Below are 6,000 nucleotides of genomic sequence, written 5' to 3' on the forward strand. Positions count from 1 at the left end.
AGGCCAACAAATGTTATAATAACAATAAAGAGACTATTCGTTCCACTGCAGGTTTGTGTTCTGTGTTTGTATTTGGACATCTGCAGCTGTAATTTTTTTCACGGTCGTATAATGTCAGTCAATAAAGACATCATCTCGAGGCAAGTTTGACCCTTGGTGGTTTTATGAGGGGGCGTCGCTACTTCGTGGATTTTCACCTTTCGCACGGGGTTCCGCCCCCCATTAACCGCGATAACTGAGGTAATACTGTAAAGGTAGAAGTCATTATACTGTGTGAAGGTGTTTTCAAAAGCTTGTTCCCTCACTAATCACTTCTTATTTTCACTGAAATTGGCATGCTATTGTCTCAATGAAGAAGGAGGATGATGTAACGTAGTGTCCAGATTATTGTGAAATAAATGAGCGCAATTGATAGGCAATTTCACACAAGACGCAACGAGTATAGTATGTTTACACATGAACAAGGAAGAGGAAGCCGGATTTCTTCTTTGGGGGGATGCTGGGTGAGCTCTCACAGCGCCACACGCCGGTGGCAGCAGAAAGAAGCACTACAGTACTGTCCTGTACTCGGAAAAAGGTAGACAATACAATATCTAACCTACAGCAATGGCCAAGTAATTTTCGGAAAAAAAAATCGTATCTACCTTTTTTTCTAACTCAAATGTTCGTAAAAAGTGGAGCGTCTGTATACTTTTTTGGTGAAGTCGGGTTGAATTTTATCTCATAATTTTCCCTTTTTCGCATTTTCATTTAATTGTGTTGTTTTCCTCACATTGCATATTTAGCCTGAGAAGAATCAATAAAGGGACTTTGTTTTTTCAGGGGAAGAATGTGGTGGGTCGAGTGCAACCAATGCCAACTCTAATGATGCCCTGTAGTTTCCTGTGAAGGTCACAGAAAAAAGCTTGTTAAACACCAAAACTGCATGCATGCACACACTTACTCGAAATACTCAACTCAAGGACTTTGCAGTGGCATACGAATGTCCTAAAGTAACCTTTCCCTTCGTATTTTGGTCGAAGATCACCACATATATCTTCTATATTTAAATGTCTTTTCACTTCCTCCAATTGCTCAAGATTGGCTGGGAGACGAATCCCCGTGCAGATGGGGGCTGAAATCCGATGCCTTCAACGCAGCGGCATTCAGATGCAATTAATTCACTGCATCGCAAAGAATCGCTGCTCGTTTGGCCAAAAAAAGTGCTTTAAAATAATGGTGCGCGCCATCTGCCTCACATTATAGCGTGTTTTATGACATCATGACAGCACCATATGAATATGACATACGAGGAACCCGCACGCCTCCAGTGAAAATGTCTTTGTAAAGTGAGTACTACATCTGAGAAACATTATGCTTAAATTAGTTTCCCGCTGAATTGTGGGAGTATGGTTGACCCTCCAGCACTTTTTACACCTGAGCTCAGAATATTTGCATGATGAAGAAACATAACCAGCCCGACTTCAAACGTAATCAACTTACACCTAAAAAATTCAAAGCGTTCCATCCATCCTTTATCCGCACCGCTTATTCTCAGTAGGGTCGCGGGGGTGCTGGAGCCCATCCCAGCTATCTTCGGGGAGTGGGCAGGGGACACCTTGAACTGGTTGCCAGCCAGTCGCAAAGCAGACAGAGACAACTCACTCGCTCATTCACACTTAGGGACGGTTTGGACCAGCCAATTAACCTGACATGCATGTTTTTGGGAAGTGGGAGAAAACCGGAGTGCCCGGAGGAAACCCACACAAGCATAGGGAGAACATGCAAACTCCTCGCACGAAGGTTTTATACCATGATCTCAGAACTGTGCCGCACACGCGCTAACCACTGTGCTGCCGTGCTGCCTTCAAAGCGTTCCATAACTTCAATTCATCGCTGTCTTACACTATCGAACGAAGCATTTGGGTCCTAAATAACGAACTGAACCATTAATTGGGGGAAACAACATTTGGGCAATTATGTCAAATTTGTGGAATGTGTACACTTAAGATTTAGGGATTGCTTTTAAAGATACAAATTGAAGAAGACAAGCATTTAAGGTGGCAGTCCACAACATGGTGCTCAGGGACACCAGGGTGCCCCCATAAGGACAGTTGAGGTGCCCGCGGACCTGTCCTGGAACTAGCTCACCATTACTGAGTCATTGTGATTTCCAAGTAAAAAAATGTTACTTGTTTACTGAGTCTATTTAACACTATTTTTCACAATTAACCTGGTAACATAGTAACAACCTAGTAATAACAAGATGAAATGTTGTTTTCAACATTCAAGTCAAGTCATGTTTATTTGTATAGCCCTTTATCACAAGGAGTCTCAAAGGGCTACACAGACCAAAGATTATTTGCAAACTACAGACTATTATTACACCATCCCCTGATCTAAAACCTACATGAGGGCAAGGAAAGACTCAAAACCTAAACACGGAGTAAATGAAAAAACCTTGTACAGCAGTTTGATTTTTCTTTTCTTTTATATGTATACATGTATTTATCATGTCTTTACTAAGTATTATTTTGTAATTTAATTGATTTTATCTGGAGTAAAACTTGAAAAACATTGGCTAATTAGCGTAGCTTTCTATCCCTCTAATATTTGGCAATTTCACTTTGTAATCGCCACCTAAAAACATATTCATTTCGTATCCTAGGGTCTTTTAATAAACATTGCATTTGCAGATGTCATAAATTAGTCACTAGATTATACCAGTGGCACTTTTTGTCCTACTTACAATCAATTAAACCATACTAGTTCCTGCCAGTCAACAGCTGATAAGCAATTTACTGCTTATTACTAGTTTATTGAGTAACAACATCATGCTAAAGTTGAATACACGGGGACAAGTGCATGGCCTGTGGATTAGAATTATTTTGCATGGATGCAAAAACGGTTACAGAAAGTTATTAGTGTCATGTAGTTGGACCTAGTAATCGAAACCAGGGTGGTATTAGTAAAACCAATTCATAGGTGCAGTGGTTAGCGCGTATGCGGCACATTTCTGAGGTCATGAGATCGACCCTTCCTGTGTGGAATTTGCATGTTTTCCCCGTGCTTGCATGGGTTTCCTTCTGGCACTCCGGTTTTCTCCCACATTCCCCAAAACATGCATGTCAGGTTAATTGGCCGGTCCAAATTGTCTCAGGGTGTCCCCTGCCCACTGCCCGAAGACCGCTGGGATGGGCTCCAGCACCGCCGCAACCCTACTGAGGATAAGTGGTGCAGATAATGGATGGATGACAACATCATATACAAAAAAGGTTTTTGGGAGTGTTTAAAAGATAAAACGGAACACAAAATAGGGGAATGTTCCAACCAAGAAAAAAAAATGTCCAATTTGTAAGACTTGTTTTGAAAATAGTGACCAATTTATTCAAGGAATTAAAAAAAATCACCCTCAAGGCATTGTTTTGCACTAAAAAAAAACATCCATTTCCGGGCCTGTTCAAATTTATTGGAAGTAAGTTTTTAAACTAAACAAAAACTACTTAAATTTTGGGCAATATTTTAAACACATTTAGAAAAAAACGATGTCTTGTAAAAGTTCTGTTAAACGTAACGACCTAATTCAAATATAAATTATCAAATTGTGGGGATGGTGGTATTATTACATAGTTTTTGGGACATACTTTAAACAAATAACCAATTTCACTGAAATATTTCTTAAAATCAATATTTGTTGGTACGGAAATCAATAAACCAAATTTTGGTTTTGCGCGTAAACCTTTTTAGCAGCGGGTGGTTTTGCAAAACCACCCAAAATTTAGAATCAAGGTGTTTGGGAGTGTAAAGAGCCCACTGGCGACCAGAACTGCATTCCCGAATGAGCACATTTCCGTTTTCACTCCCACTAGGGGAAAAAAAGGCCTTTTTTGACCAGCACTTGTACAATTTCTTGCAGCGTAAGCAACTTTTGTTGGCTCAGGATTCCTTCATTTCTGCAGGTTGTGTGTTTTGGTGAGCTGTTCCTGCATCTCTGCTCCCTGCAAAACACTCATGACATTGTTGCATTTTGCACAACGTATGAGTAAGTCAAGCACAACCGGCTTTGACATCAACATTGTTTGCGCATCAACAGGCTCGTTGCTATGCAACCGCGCCCCTTCCAAACTCACTTGTCTGGTAGGGAATACCAACTTAATACAGTGAGGCTAACGGGTTAAAAATGGAATCTGATCCAGTTACTAGTAAATAGATGAATAAAGTATCTATCCATCTATCTAGTAATTAGTTGAAAAATGTAATCAATAATGTGATCCGAATTCCATTAAGATAAGATGAGATAATATAAGATTATCCTTTATTCGTCCCACAAAGGGGAAATGTCTTTTGTTACTGTCAGAACAGGATGAGGACCCAGATGCTTGACGCTTCTCACACAAGCTTTATTTTACGGGAAATGGGGCAGTCATGCACCTTAACCCAAACGCCAGTGATTCGGCGATCGTTGGGAGGAAGACGCAAGGCAGCAGTCTGCCGTGGAATGACAGGAAGCAGGAGGCCGACGAGATCGATAACAATTGCACGAGCAGATATCGGACAGATGGGGTCGATACCGGACAGGAAGGCACGGACAGAATTGATATCAGGCACTGAAGACTGGAGTCCGACAACAAGCAGGACAAGATTGACGGAAATGATTCCAGACACTGGAGATCAAAATTAAACAGGACAAACTAGACAGGAACGAAACTGGAGATCAATATTAAACAAGAAGAAAATCGACAGGAACAATACTGAACACAAGCAGGAAACCGGACAGAGTCAAAACCCACGTCTTGTGTGTGCAGAGGTTCGTTGAGGGACCGACAAAGGGTGAGAGAGAGCACTCAGCTTAAATAGAAGGGAAGCCGATCTGTCAACAAGCCGCAGCTGGCGCCACATGGGCGGGGCCAATTGGGCGCCATGGCAACCGTGACAGTTACAGCAGTAAGTCAATCAATAATGAATAAAAGCTAAGAAAATAAACAGTATAAACAAGTATTTAGAAATGTAAAAAATGAAAAATAAAATAATATTGCAGTCATGGAACTTGACTACTTTTGATTACTTTTGGGGCGGCAGCAGCTCAGGAGGTAAAACGCTCATCTTGGGATCAAGCAGTCGCAAGTAATGCCCGCTGATTCCAATACTAAATATGCTAACATAAAAGACAATATAACAAGACAATATAAATAAAATTACCTTGAAAAAGAATTAGAGGAAATTAAGGTCAAGTAGTTGCTTGAAGTCCAACAAATAAGTTATTAAATTCTAACCTCGTACTGTATTTTATTAAGCAAAAATAAAACTTTTTCTTTCAAACGGCAGACAAGATGTTTTTTTCAGTTCACATCAAGATCACATCAAGAACCAAATATTGTTTTGAACACACCAAGGGGTTCAATTTCCCAACAATTAAAGGAACGTCTTGTGGCCAGGGTTGGGGAGTATCGAAATACATGTACCGTATTTTCCGTACTATAGGGCGCACCGGGTTATAGGGCGCACCCCCAAAAAATAGTTTTTGGTCCTATATCTTCCATACATAAGGCGCACCGGATTATAAGGCGCTACAATGGGAACGTCGACAAAACAGTCAGATAGTTTAACATTCCGAAAAGCTTGCAAAGAAGCAAATACGTGTCGTAGACACGTGCGGATGCGGTGTCCGTACGATGTCACTCAAATGCATCGTTCCAAATATCATTCCGAAGGTTAAAGTCTTGGGATTCAAGAAATGCCAACCATTACTTGTTTCTATTTTCTTTTTCGCTCGCAACTTTACTGTGCATACGACAATAAACACTTGGAACTGAGTTTAATTTAAAAAAAGACCCATCACAGAAACATCGATATCACTCTGAAACAAGATACTGGGAAAATATATAGCCAGAGTAGCTCACCGAAGTCGTTGTGTTCAATAATAATGTGCAACCATGGTCCTCTTATATCCGTGAGTGTAGTAAATCCAGGAGAGTAAAATATTTACAAATACAGTACAGAATAGTAAAATACTGTTTACTC

Source organism: Urocampus carinirostris, chromosome 6 (genome assembly GCF_059441175.1).
Source record: "Urocampus carinirostris isolate Australia breed hairy pipefish chromosome 6, RoL_Ucar_1.0, whole genome shotgun sequence".
Lineage (NCBI taxonomy): Eukaryota > Metazoa > Chordata > Actinopteri > Syngnathiformes > Syngnathidae > Urocampus > Urocampus carinirostris.